The sequence below is a fragment of the Nycticebus coucang genome, chromosome 2 (genome assembly GCF_027406575.1).
Source record: "Nycticebus coucang isolate mNycCou1 chromosome 2, mNycCou1.pri, whole genome shotgun sequence".
Classification (NCBI taxonomy): Eukaryota; Metazoa; Chordata; class Mammalia; order Primates; family Lorisidae; genus Nycticebus; species Nycticebus coucang.
This window is the reverse complement of record NC_069781.1, coordinates 37,942,580-37,957,382: the sequence shown is the minus strand read 5'-3', so window position 1 is coordinate 37,957,382 and position 14,803 is coordinate 37,942,580. Positions and strand designations below refer to the sequence as shown.

At 40.7% G+C, this 14,803-nt stretch overlaps 1 protein-coding gene across 7 annotated transcripts in view; it reads left to right on the top strand.

Moving 5' to 3' along the window:
- The first annotated feature begins 13,302 nt into the window (after positions 1–13,302).
- Positions 13,303–14,803, top strand: part of STX17 (syntaxin 17) — an 89,386-nt gene continuing 87,885 nt past the window's right edge. The window contains exon 1 of one of the 7 annotated variants that reach the window (XM_053567605.1): positions 13,303–13,370. The gene's annotated coding sequence lies outside the window, so the exon portion shown is untranslated. Of the gene's footprint in view, positions 13,371–13,427; positions 13,490–13,669; positions 13,854–14,591; positions 14,610–14,803 lie in introns of those variants that run through there. The other 6 variants (XM_053567641.1, XM_053567659.1, XM_053567631.1 and 3 more) reach the window with 6 other exon arrangements.

The following is a 14,803-nucleotide window of genomic DNA, read 5'->3' as shown; positions in this document are numbered from 1 at the left end:
CTGTGACACTCAGTTTGCACATTTCTTATGAAAATAATAAGTCCGTATATTTAATATAGCTCTTTACAGTTTATAAAACACTTTCTCGTGCTAAATTCCTATTTTTTTTTATTTTTACAGCAATTTCATTTGGAAAAAGGCCCTCCTTACCTTGAAGACCCCACTGCTCTATCCACATGCTTTAAAATATAAAAAGTGGGACAGCGCCTGTGGCTCAGTGGGTAGGGCGCCAGCCCCATATACCGAGGGTGGTGGGTTCAAGCCCAGCCCTGGCCAAACTGCAACAAAAAAATAGCCGGGTGTTGTGGTGGACACCTGTAGTCCCAGCTACTTGGGAGGCTGAGGCAAGAGAATCACCTAAGCCCAGGAGTTGGAGGTTGCTGTGAGCTGTGTGTTGCCACGGCACTCTACCAAGGGCGATAAAGTGAGACTGCCTCTACAAAAAAAAAAAATAAATAAATAACATAAAATAAAATAAAATATAAAAAGTGAAAGCTACTCAGTAGATAACTCCACCATCACCATCACTGCTTTTAAGATCTTTATTTTCCTACAGAGGCTAGGATAATTTTTTAATAGATAACACTACTTCATTTTACCTCTTATTTCCTCCGATATTGTTAAATTTGGCACACACCCACACAGACACGTGCACCACAAAACATCCAAAATCTGAAAATAAAGTATGTGGACACTTCTCTGTGGACACTTTGTCTAATGAGGAAAGAGAAGAGAAATGATGATGATTCTGAGAAGGAAATGACAATCTTTCAGAAACTCTGCTGCAGTGACCCATTTAAGGACCAAATCTAACTGGAATTCACCAGGTGGATCAAGGATGTGTTGATCTACCAGTTAGGGGGAATTTCTGGTGAAGACATCGTCAGGTAGGAAAAGACTCCAGCAGAGAGATTTTGGTGAGGATACTCTGAGTTCCTCACCTTGGCTCAGAGTGGCCACTTCAAGTCAGAAGAAGGCTGGGGAACCAAGGTGGAGGCCACCATCAGATTTCTCCCAGGTCTGAGGCCTGGAAAATCTTAGCACCAAGATGCAACGTTAGATAATCCCCGGGGTGCACCATCACATAGAACGCATGTGCAGGGTGCCCTTGGAATGGTACCACGTGGGGGTCCTTCTCACAGTGTCTGGCTCTGCCCACCCATTCCACTGACCGAATGCCACAGGGATATCTGTGTTGGAGACCCTCAAGGGAACTGGGTACCATCAAGCTTTTGTAGCTCACCTGATGATTTGGCGTTTTGAGTTCAGTTCATTTCACAGCTTTCTGTAATTTTGTGTTAAAGACCTCTTGTCTATGATGGAGAGCACCACGGTTCTAGATATGCTGACTGGGGACACAAAGGTGAGTACCATGCCAGTTATGTGATTCCTCCCATAGTGTAAGTCAGGCTCCTATGGCAAAGATTTCTCTGGAAAATGGTCGATTTTGTCCAGATTTTCAGCTATGTGGCTTCCGTGCTTTTGAGTCTATTTTTTTCCAGGAAAAGATTCATATTTTGAGAACAGTAACTAAGAAATTATTCCAATTTATATATGGGGACTTGCAAGTATTCACCACCTGCCCGTTAGGTCTATAGTTCTCAGAAGTGACTGTACTGTAGAATTATCTAGAGAAAATATATTGATGCCTGGTTTCCACTCCAGAAAAAACAAATACAGGCAACTATAGCTTTTAAAAGGTCTACAAGTGACTTTGTTGTGTTGTCAGGGTTGTGAACCTATGTGCTTTTGGTACTTTCTTATTCTTCCTCTGATTTCAGCCTCCGTGATGAATTGATCTTCAGAAGGTTAGCTCAGCCAGTGGAACTCAGTTGTGAAACTGGAGGACACCAGTGAGATCATAAAGGTGATGAGACAAATACGCCACTTAAAACAAATATTTATCAACTTTTCAGGCTATGTACTAGGTGATGGGAATACAAAATAATTAAGAGAAAGTCCCCACCTTCAACAAGTTTCTGCTCCAATTGGAAAGACAGAAATGTGATTGACTGTAAGACAAAGCAAAGTTAACTGAAGGTATTGTGGGAGCACAGGTTATGGGAGAAAGGGAAGATTTGGGGGAGAGAGGAGATTTGAGATGGATCTTCAGGAAGAAATAACTTTTTTTTTTTCTTTGAGACAGAGTCTCACTTTGTCACCCTCTGTAGAGTGCTATAGCGTCATAGCTCACAGCAACCTCAAACTCTTGGGCTCAAGCAATTCTCTTGTCTCAGCCTCCCAAGTAGCTAGGACTACAGGCACCCCCCACAATGCCTGGCTATTTTTGTTGTTGTTTTTTGTTTGTTTAGCAAGCCCAGGCTGGGTTTGAACCCACCAGCCCCTCCCTGTGCATGTGGCCAATGCCCTAACCACTGACTTACAGATGCCAAGCCAAGTAATAACATTTTGATCAATGGAAAGGAGGCAGAAGGCATTCCAAAGAAAGAAATAGCTTGAGTAGGGTGGCACCTGTGGCTCCAAGGAGTAGGGCACTGGCCACATATACTGGAGGTGGTGGGTTCAAACCTTAGCCCTGGCCAAAAAAAAAAAAAAGAAAGAAAGAAAAGAAATAGCTTTGAGCAAAGGCATAGAGGCAGGAAAGTACATGAAATTTTAAATTAAAATTTTAGGCTGAGCATGGTATGGTGTATGCCTATAGTCTCTATTTCTTAGGAGGCTAAGGTAGGAGGATCTCTTCAGCCCAGGAGTTTAAGGCTGGAATGGGCTGCTATGATTGTACCTGTAACTAGTCACTGCTCTCCAGCCTGGGCAATATCTTGAGACCTCATCTCAAAAAAAAAAAAAAAAAAAAAAAGGCAGAGGGTCTCAAAAGCCACCACAAGTAATCTGTCGGTATTGTGTGAGAGTCTGTGAGTCACATGACATTTGTCTAGATAGAGGACCCACACGAAATTTGTTTTGAACCATGACCATAAATAGCACCATGACCACAGCTGAAACAAATAGACGTGATCGGCGTGAACTTTGAATGCAAAGCAAATGCAAATGCATCTGAGGTAGTTAGTTACTCACCTGGCCCTCCCTGATTATCCATTAGCACTGTTAGGTGATACCATCAGGCAGAAAGCTGCACCGACAAGCCACTAAAAGTATTTGTCCTAAGTCAAGAGTTTAGGAGTCTGGGTGTTCCTCTTGCTGCTTCCCCTTCTCTGGGGGACCTGAACATACCACTGTTGCATTTGTGTGTGTGTCCTTTACACGTGTTCTCTCTATTTAGAATTCTGTTTCCTCCTTTCTTTGGCGGCGCCCATGTATTGACTAAGCACTTAAGTCACCATCTCTCTGCTTCTTTCTATAGCACTTTTGTAGGGAGAGCTAATAATGGCACTTACTAGTTATACTGTTTATTGCCATGTTTGTCTTTCCCTCCAGACTGAGGGAGGACAGGAACAGGGTCTTTTCAAATATTGGCTCAACAGGACTTAGTGTAGTGGCTGGCCTGGTGGCAGTGTAGACTGAATGAACAAGAAGAGATGTTGGAAAGATTCGTACTTACCACGTATGTCATTTAATGTTTAAGTACAGAGATTCAGGAAACTGCTTATTCCATACTTAAAACTACTTGCTCAGGTTCAAAACATCTCTTTTCTGAAATGTTTACCAGTATAAGTAAAGAGACAATTGCTGAACCTATCAATTTATTTCCACGAAATAAGTAACATTTCTTTCTTCAGTAATGATCTGCCAAGGAAATAGTAAAGTTAATGTGTCTTTGGCTACAGGAAATATAAATACCACTCAAAAATCTTCTGTAAATCATTGAAGTTTACAGAAAGGGAGAAAAATCCCCTAAGGGGTATGACAATGGAATTTGGGGCTTGCTGGGATGAAAAGAGAGAGGGTGGGGCTCTTTGAGAATTTTGTCGATTTTCAATTCCTTAAATGTATTCCACTAGTTGGAGGATTAAAAGGTTTACTGGAGAGAGTGTCAGTTGTCAAAGAATTGAGGATAGATCCTATAATCCTATAAAAGAGAGCTCCGGCAGCTTCTCCAACAGGAATCTAGAAATGTTTGGTATCTCCGAAATAATTTTGCCCCATTGTTACACTATCTTGGTTCTTCCATAACTATCCTGCTGCCTCTGGAAGAAAAGGCAGCTTTCATGCACTTAATTTGTGCACTGTTGTTCTTATGCTCTGTAAGGGGGCTTATTGCTTTCTCTTTGCAGTTCTATGGGTTTTGCCTCATATATTTTGATGCTTTGTTGTTAGGTACATACACATTAAGGATTGTTAGGTCTTCTGGGAGAATTGAGACCTTTATCATTAGATAATATGCTCTTCTTCATCCTTGATGGTATTGCTTGTTCTGAAGTCTGCTTTGTCTGAAATTAATAGAGCTATTCCAGCTTTTTTTTTTTGAATAGAGTTAGCATGTAGTATGAGCTGAATTGTGTCCCCTCCCCCAGATTTGTATGTTGAAGTTCTAATGCCCAGTACCTCAGAATGTGACTGTATTTGGAGATAGGGTATTTCAGTGGCATACCAATGACATTTTGAGATACTGCAACTCATCACTGCCATAAGAAAAGTTTGAAGGGTTGGATGTGGTGACTTATGCCTGTAATCCTAGCACTCGGGGAGACAAAAGTGGTGGATTGCCTGAGCCAAGGAGTCCAAGACAAGCCTGAGCAAGAGTGAGACCCCATCTTTAGTAAAAATAGAAAAACTAGCTGGGCATCGTGGCAGGTGCCTGTAGTCCTATTCTAATAACAGAACTCCTAAATGATGAACTCGTAACTCCCCACATAAACAAAGATACAACATCAAAACAACAATGGTGGTGTCAGTCCCTGACCCCCTTACTGGTATGCAACTGATTTATTTAATGAGGTCATTAAGGGGGGCTCTAAATCACTATGATTTGTGCCTTACATGAAGAGGAAATCTTTTTTTTTTTTTATTGTGTTGAATTCATTGAGGCTACAAAGAATTAGTTACACGGATTGCATTTTCTAGGTAAAGTCCCTCTTATAATTGTGTCACGCCATGGTATGCCATACACCATGACCATCCCCCTCCTCCCTTCTACCTACTCCCTCTTTCCCCTACCCCCCTACATATTAGATCATCTACTGCCTATGAAGAGAACATTCGAACACAGACACAGAGGGAGGACAACGTGAAAATAGAGAAAGAAATCGGCCATCTATAAGCCAAGGAGAGAAACAACTTTGTTGTTTAAGCCTCCCAATCTCTGGAATTTTGTTACGGCAGGCCTAGCAAACAAATACAGCATAATGTTTCTTTTGCCAGCCCATTTTTTTTTTTTCCCTATGTCTTTATAGAGTGGGTTTCTTGTAGGCAACATATGGATCTTGTCTTTTTTTATTCACCCTGAAATTACATTGACAACAAATTGATGTATTTAGACAATTCACATTTAAAGTGGTTATAGATATGTTTGGTTTAATATCTACATGTTTATAATGTTTTCTATTCATTTCATGTATCCTTATTTTTTTTTATTCTCCCTTTTTCTATTTTCTCTGGCATTTCATTTATACTTCTTTTTGAAAAATTTTAAAGCACTTATCCTAGAGTTTCTGATATACATTTACAACTAATCTAAGTCTACTTTCAAATAATGCTATACTTTACAAGTAAGGTAGTTACCTTATAATAGAATAGTCCCAACTACTCCCTCCCATCCTTTAAAACATTTGTGCCATTCATTTCACTTATCCATATGCTATAATCACCTAATACATTGTTAATAGCATTACTTTGGACAGAGAGTTGAAAGGTTGCAAAGCACTGGAGGGGTAAAAATGCACATGCCAAATTACCATAATAAAATGTATATGTGTCAAAAGAAAAAAAGTCTACATTACAACGTAGTTACTTGGAGGAAGGAGGTATTAAATCTAGGAATTCTAGAAATATTAAGAGAGACCACATTTAGGATAAACATGAAAAGATGAGTAGGATTTCAACATGCAGAAAGGGTGGAGAATCTTCCAGGTAAAAAGCATAGGATAAGATGAGGGAAAGAATATTGAAAATTTCAATTTGGTTAGGACAAAGGAATCATGAAGAAGAGTAATGCAAAAGTTAAGTTAGAAAACAAGGTTGGGCCCATGTGGAATTTCTATTAACTTGCATGTCTGTACATCTGTTATGTGATATTAACTGACATTCATGATAGTAATAACTAAGGTAGTACAAAATCCAAGGTGGCTTGTAAGTTGTCAAAGTAAAAATGACATTTCATATGATTTTAATGCTAAATATGTTTACTGTGTTCTAATTACAAGAATAGTGTAAAGTTGAATCTTTGAATGTGAGTTGGGGATGGTAAAGGGGTTTGGCTAATAGGAATTAAAGTTAGCAAATAAAGCAAACATTACGTGGTCAACATTGCCCTTGCAAATTCTTTAAATTGCCCACAAGATCTATTAAGAATGTGTTTATAAATACTACTTTATGCAGTAATTCTTAGACATACTAAATTTTGAGAATAGCTAAACTAGCTAACCTGAAGAACAATAAACTGGGAGGGGGGTAATAGAAGGGAAGTTTATAAGCAGATGGCTGAGTAATTAAGTCACTGTAAATGTAAAATATTACCAAATTCCTACATGGTGAATGGGAGTGTTCCTGTTCGCCTGCAATATTTACTCCTTTTGGTTTGATGTAAGGTTCTTATAACCTTAACATACATATGAACAGATCATTTGGGAATGGTGTGTGTGGTGGCCATGACAGTAAATCAGACAGTGGAGAGGTTTAACTACTGAAGTCAGTGAATATATTATAGATAAGTTTAAAATAATATCATAAGATAGTAGAAACAAATGGGATTTTGTGTCTATAATAATTAGAACTCTCTTGATTGAAAGTAGTTCACCTGAGTTAGTTAAAGCAATTAAAGGAAAAAGAGGGGTGGTTTTCAGAAGACTTTAGGGGTGTAACCAGACCTAAGTGTAAAGGACACAGCTAAGCCTCAGGAGTGAACTGGAGTCAGGAGTTTGTGCTCCAAAACTGTTATTTTTTGTGCATTGAATCATCCTCACCCCTTTTCTCTGTTTCTTCCATGGATTTTCTTGCATTTTCAAAGGGGTCAAGGGCTTTAAAAAGGGTACAGATTACTGCTGCTATTTTCATCAATACTTCCAGAGAGGTAATGTAGAGAAATTAAGGAAATATCTATTCCTTGATTACTAAGGATTTTGTTTTAAATCAAGAATTGCAGTTAAATATGGTGGCTCATGCCTATAATCCAGCATGTCTGGAGGCTGAGATGGGATGATTGCTTGAGGCCAGGTGTTTAAGACCAGCCTGGTGGGAAAAATGAGACTTCCTTCCATCCCAGTCTTCACAACAAAAAAAAAAAAATTAACTGGGCAGTACTGTGCACATGCCTATGGGCCCAGGTACCCAGGAGAGCTGAGGCAGGGAGATTCCTTGAGCTCAGGAATTCAAAGTTGTTGTGAGCTAGGATGACAGAGTGAAAACCTTGTCTCAAAAAACAAACAAACAAAAAAAACCCAAAAAACTTTTTATTGAGGTAAACTTATATGAAGTACACAGTCTTAAATGTACAGCTTGATGAATTTTCACATATGTAATCACACCATATCAATATATAGAACATTTACAGCTCCTCAGAAAGCACCCTATGTTAATCTCATCTCAAAGATAACTACTATTATCACTTTATTTTTAACTTTTCTCAGTCTCAGTTGACAAGATGGTTGGAATGATAGAATGCACAGAGAAACAGAACACATTCAAAACTATAGTAGATATTTCAATAACTCATGGCTAGAAAAAGAATCTAGAAGCTAATGGCTTTTAAATTTTTTATTTGAACATGACCTACAATAAAGAAACAACTTTTTAAAAATTTTCATGACCTAAGATTTATATATATTTACCCCTCCACCCTTATAAATAGGATCTATGAGTAACATGGCTTCCTTTGGTTTGCTCATCTAGAGAGTGAAAAACATGGGACTATGGACTAAATGTTTATTCTCTCTTGCCCCACCAAATCCATACATTAAAATTCTAACTGCTAATGTTATGATATTAGGAGGTAGGCCTTTGGGAAATAGCCTTCATGAATGGGATTAGTGCCTTATGAAACAGACTGCAGAGAACATGCTAGCCCTCTTTCCACTGTGTGAGGTTACAACAGCAAGTTGGGAGTCTGCACCATGGAGGAAAGGCCTCACCAGAACCCAGATCTTAGACTTCCAGCCCCCAGAACTGTAAGAAATAAATTTCTGTTGTTTGAGACACCCAGTCCATGCTATTCTATTAGAGAAACCTAAACTGACTGAGACATGGCTCAGCTGTCAGCATCTTCTCTGTTTAAGAAAACAGCTAGACTGAAGCTAGAATCTTACTCCCAAACCCAAATTTCTGGGCAAGGTATTTTATTGTTCCAGCTGGAGAAGTCAGGTGTCTGTTCTGGACCAATTCACTATGGTCAAAGGTTCATGCTTGTATGAAATGTCTGCCTGAGGCTCATAACTGCTATCACTCTGATATGGAGGGAGAAATAATTCCCAGAAAAGGAATGGACTAGGAAGATAACTTACTAGATCAATATTATTGTGCCAAGTTGAATTCATATCAGTTTCTCCATATACTTGTTTTATAATATTAGAAAAATGATATAATTCATGTGGTGAACATATATTGTTTTCCTAGTATGTTCCTAGGTTCTAAGTAAATAGTAGCATATACCTTTCCTCAAGGAACTGAAATGCATTCAGTTAGGACCTTAGGAAAATGTTGGCTAGTGGGGAGATGAATGAGAAGATAAAAAATTCTTGGTATGATGAGGACTCTCATAGGGATAAACACAGCTTGCTATAGCATCATGTAAGATATTCACTTGAGAGGCTTGGAAAAATTTTAGAGGATATGACTTTTAACTTGAGTCCTAAAGAATAATTTCTTTTCTATGGGGTAGGAGAAGTAGGAAAAACCAGCATTCCAGGAAAAGAAACTCAGAGTTGCTAAATAAATTGGGATTTTAACAAATTGTTTAATTATAGAAATCATAATAGGACCAGGCATGGAGGGCTCGTGCCTGTAATCCTAGCAGTCTGGGAGGCCAGGGTGGGAGGATTGCTTGAGCTCAGGGGACTAGCCTGAGCAAGAGCGAGACCCAAGAGAAAGACCCTGTGTCTACTAAACAAAGAAAAATTAGCTGAGTGCAATGGTGAGAGTTGGTAGTCCCAGCTGCTCCAAAGCTGAGGGAAGAAGATCATGTAAGCCCAGAAATTTGAGGTTGCAATGAGCTATAATGATCCCACTGCACTCTACCCAGGACTACAGAGTGAGATGCTGTTTTAAAAAAAATCATAATGGTATTTAGGGATGTTGCTAAATTTTAAATTAGTTTGGAGGAAATTGATAACTTTGCAATATTAAGTTTTCTTTTCAGGAAAAAATAGTGTATTATTTTTCTATATATTCTTCTTCTTCTTCTTTTTTTTTTTTTTTTGCAGTTTTTGGCTTGGGCTAGATATACCTCTGGTATATGGGGCCGGTGCCCTACTTCTTTGAGCCACAGGCGCCACCCTTATATATTCTTTATGTCCTTTTTTCCCTTTTTTTTTTTGAGACAGAGTCTCATTTTGTTACCCTTGATAGAGTGCCATGGTGTTGTAGCCCACATCAACCTCAAACTCTTGGGCTGAAGTGATCCTCTTGCCTCAGCCTCCGAGTAGTTGGGACTACAGGTGCCTGCCACAATGCCTGGCTATTTTTAGAGACAGGATCTTGCTCTTGCTCAGCTGGTCTCCAACTCATGAGCTCAAGCAATCCACCTACCTCAGCCTCCCAGAATGCTAGGATTACAGGTGTGAGCCACTACACCCAGCCCAAGTCTTTGTGTCCTTTATGAAAATGTAGAGCTGAAGTTAAAAGCACAAATACTGTTGTTAGATAAGATTTGAGTCCTTCTCTTGTCCTTTAGTATATGAGACCTTGACCTTCCTTCGGCAAGTTACTCTAAGCCTCAATTTCCTAGACTGTAAATAGAGACAATTATGTTATCTAATTTGGAGGTCGCTGATAGGATTAAATGACATGTTATATGTAAAATGCCTAGCCAAATGCCCAACACACTGCATACATTCAACAAAAATCTAGTTCTCCTCCCTCCCTTTAAATAGCTTTATTCAGTTATAATTGATATATAATAAACAGGCCAGGCGTGGTGGCTCACACTTATAATCATAACACTGTGGGAGGCCGAGGCAGGTGGAAGTTCAAGACCAGCCTAAGCCAGAGTGAGACCCCTGTCTGTACAAAAAAAAAGCCAGGTGTTGTGGCCGGCACCTGTAGTCCCAGCTCCTTGGGAGGCTGAGGCCAGAGACTCACTTAAGCCCAAGAGTTGGAGGTTGCTGTAAGCTATGATGCACTCTACTGAGGGCCACGAAGGGTCTCAATAAAAAATAAATATATATGTATATATAATAAACAGTTATGTAACCTATTTATTTTTTTATACACATATTTAAAGTGCACAATTTGACGAATTTTGAGATACGTATACATCCATGCACCTAGCACCACGATCAAGATAATGAACATTTCTATCACCCCCAGAGTTTCCTCATGTCCCTTTGTAATTTCTCCCTCTGCCCTGACAACACCCTAAACTTTTCAAATAGGTCCTGTAATTCTTTATAAAGGCAAACGTGACTTTGTTAGTTTTAAATGTGATCTTTTCTCCAATTACATTTTTAAATTGGCGATTATTGTTTGGGAAAGCTATTTCTCTAGCCACCTTACTGAATTCATTTCATCTTATTACTATGGGTTCTTCAAGAAACCAATCAATGAAAATACTTGAAAAGATTTTTTTTGTTTTTATTCCAATATATATTTATTGTTTTGTTTAGCCTCATGCATTCAGTTAGAACCTCTGGAACCTTTAGTTGGCTAGTGGTAGCAGGGTAACAACTTCATGGCCCAGGGTACAAAAAGAGGTCCACATACTATACTTCTAAATATAGGATGTCCACAAAGTGCGTGTACAATTTACTATATTAAACTATTTTAAATTGCACAAGAACTTTATGTCCACCTTGTATTTAAACATAAATCAAGCTAGCCAATTGTTAGATTAAAAAAAAATTATCCTCTACCTTGACACAACTAGCTTATAGCAACCTAGAAGGCCAGGTTCAAATTTAGAATCCTTGAGTAACACACCTCCCTATTATACTTGAGGTAGCTTTTTCAGAACTGTACAGAGTACCTTTGACATAAGTGCCTATACCCTTAAAGACTCCATCTTAAAAGTCATCCTGCCAACAAAGACCAGATATTTACATACTGCACCTACACCGATAAGGGCATAACTCTTTACTATCAGTCCCCACCAGATGACTCAAGGGCCAAAAAAGGAACTGGGCTTCTTTGGCGGGTACAGTCCTTTTTCTATAGTGGCTGCCTTGCTGTCCCTTGTGATAAGCAGCTAGGCATCTGTTGCCCGAAGGCCCTGCCAAAATCAAAGAGTTTTCTTTGCAAGATCCTGGCAGCTTCACTGACAATCTACCGGATCAGCCCAGGATATTTTTCTTATCCATGTTCCTTTCCTTGGACTGGTTCATTCACTCCTTTTTTTAATTCCTTTTTTTCTCTTGATGTTAAATGTTACTTTTTAATGTGGAAATTTTAATCGTTAACATTTATATATTCAGTATACTACTATACAATACTGACTTGTGGAGTGGCTTGAGAATGTGTGTTAGCAGCTCTGAGTACCCAGTGAATGAATGGACAGTACTAAGGAGAAGTGCCTCATTGGGAACTTCACCAATAAAAGCTTGTGGCTTTTATGATTTAAACGGCATCAATAAAAGTTTGACATTGTTGAAAGACAAATGTGCTTGGACGTGGTTATCTCTGACCTTCACTGCTTAGGACAAGAACTTAACACAAATAACATTTACTTCAAAAGATGTTACTTAACTGACCCTTGCATAAGAGACATTTTCCCATGATAATGCCTAATGCTTTAATTTTTCTCCTTAATACTAAATTTGATAAACACCTCATTCCCAATGCTACTGTAAAACTAACATTGCCATTATTTATGACCCCCAAGAAAATCTAAATTTCTTAGATTTTGTGCTTTATTTTATTTTTTTGTAGAGACAGAGTCTCACTTTATGGCCCTCGGTAGACTGCCATGGCATCACACAGCTCACAGCAACCTCCAACTCCTGGGCTTAAGTGATTCTCTTGCCTCGGCCTCCTGAGTAGCTGGGACTACAGGCGCCCACCACAACGCCCGGCTATTTTTTTTTGGTTGCAGTTCAGCCGGGGTCGGGTTTGAACCTGCCACCCTCGGTATATGGGGCCAGTGCCTTACCGACTGAGCCACAGGCGCCGCCCTTTGTGCTTTATTTTAGAAATTTCCTTTCAAGACTTCCTTAGGTTCTACAGGCTCCTAATCTCTGGTTCACAATTCCTACCTTCACTCCCATTGCACTGAAAGACCCTAAGAACTGAGTTTTCTTGAACATCCTGATGACTTCTCTGGATATAACCATTAGTGGATAGATTCTAAGCAAGCCATCTGAACATTCAAAAATGCATATAAAAAAGGGTTGAGTCTCAACTTGGGCCACTCAGGGAGGAGGGCCTGTGACCTGGATAGGACTTCAAAGCCAGCCACGTGTTTATGTGGTAGCAGCTGGTCTAACTGGAATAACTTGGTAAGGAAATTTGGAAATCCATTTGGAGTTGCAGCTCTGTCTCAAACTGCCTGAACTGTAGTCACTTAAAACTCTTTGTTGTGCCTTAAGTCATTATAAAATTGGGTTATGGACATTTGTCTGAAGCATTCGCCGGTTTTTGGAGGAAAACACAATTTTTCTGACCTTCAATGTCTGTGCTTGTCGTAGTCAAGAGAGCACTCCCACCCAGTCCACCTCACAGGGCCTTTGGGGACGAAAGGTGAGGTGGGGAGGGAAGAGAAGGCATCACCTTTCGGAACTTCAGTTTCAACACAAGTAAACTACCAAGAACATACGACCAGCCTGCCAATAAAATTCTAGGAAGGGCAGAGGAAAACGAACAGAAAAACTGCAAAATGCAGAGGGCTAAACAAATGTGAATTGTCACACAGGCCTAAAAACTGTACTTCTCTGTCCTGGCTCCAGTGTCACAATCCTACAAAGTAAATCAGGATCAAGATCAGCTGTCCCGAGCGACGCCCCCATTAGTACCTACCCGCGCGCCCACCACACCCCCTGGTGGCCTTGCCAGGCGGGAAAGCGCGGGCACAGCCCGCCCGCTCGCGACGCCCCGCCCCGTCGCGCCGCGCCTGCGCCGTGCGCAGGGACCGGTCTCGAGCGCCCCGGCGGGAGGTAAGGGGCTCTCGCGAGGCCGCTATGGGGGCGTCGGCCCCTGACAGGCTGTGACCGGCCTGGTCCCGACCCGGCGCGCGGGCAAGGCGCTGGGCGGGCAGCGGGGCATTAGATCTGAAGTGAGAGCACCATGGGGCTTCTTCTCGGCTTTAATAGTGGAGGACCTCACTCGGTTTCGTTTTTGGAGGAGCTGGTCGAATCTGGTATAGGGAGGCCCGACGGCGCGAGCAGGATGGCCTGCCCAGGTCCCGGGGTAGAAAAGTTTCCTGCTCCAAGCCTATCCTGACGCATTTGGGGGCCCAGGTCGTCAGGGTCGCCGGCGTCTCGGTCCCGGCACGAGTCCGCGCATCCGTTCGCTGTTGGGGGCGTTGGGTATGTGTGGCCCAGGTGTGCCCTGGTGACACTGCGAGGGATGACGCAACGCTCGGGGCGGAAGCGAGAGGCGGAGCCCCGTGTCAGCCCGCACAAGGGTGGGTGCAGGAGGTCCCACACCTGGCTGCCTCCTTCGAGGTGTCCGAGGCTCAGAGAGGAGACCGTACGGGGGGACCAAGCGCCTTGACTTTTCTCTCCTGAGTTGGTATCTCTTCCCCAAGTCAGAAACACAAAGCGACACGCCTGAGAATGTGGGATCTCTGGGCTGATGGAAGGTGTTTGTCACTTTGGGGGAGTGGGGTTGCCAGCGATTTGGGACTTTTCCTAGGAAATAGGGTTTTTCACTTACTAATTACCTCTTTACATAATTTAGTTAACCTTTTTACTTTTTTCTCATCAGAAAGCAGAATCGTGGTATTCATTCTCCTGTTGAAAGCACTAAGTGATAAAGTTTGTAAAACATCTGGTATGGTACTGGCACCCTGCAGTTGTTAATGCTTGAATATGATTGTAGTTACTTGACTTCTAAATGTTTTTTTTACTAGTTTTATGTGAAATATCCTCTTGTACCTTAAAAAAAAAAAACCTTAGTAATACAAGAGTTCTCTGTAGCTTCTTAATGAAACATTTTATATACCATAGTACAATATCAAAAGCAAGAAATTCACATTAGTACAGTATTAACTGACCCCCTGACTTTCTTCTGATTTCATCATTTTCTACAGTAATGTCCTTTTTCTATTCCAGGATCCAATCTAAGATCCCACCCTGCATCTAGTTATCTGGACTTCTTCATCTCCTCCAGTCTGTGACAGTTCCTCAGTCTTTTCCTGTCTTTCATGATCTTCACACTTTTGAAGGGTCCTGGTCAGTTATTTTGTAGAATATCCCTCCAACATTTTCTCATGATCAGATTAAGGTTATGAATTTTTCTCAAGAGTATCACAAAGTGTATAGTATATGCCCTTGTCAGTCCATCCTGTCAGGGTGTATGATACAACTTACTACTTGTGATGTTAATCTTGATCACTTGGTCAGATGGTATTTAGTAGGATCCTCCA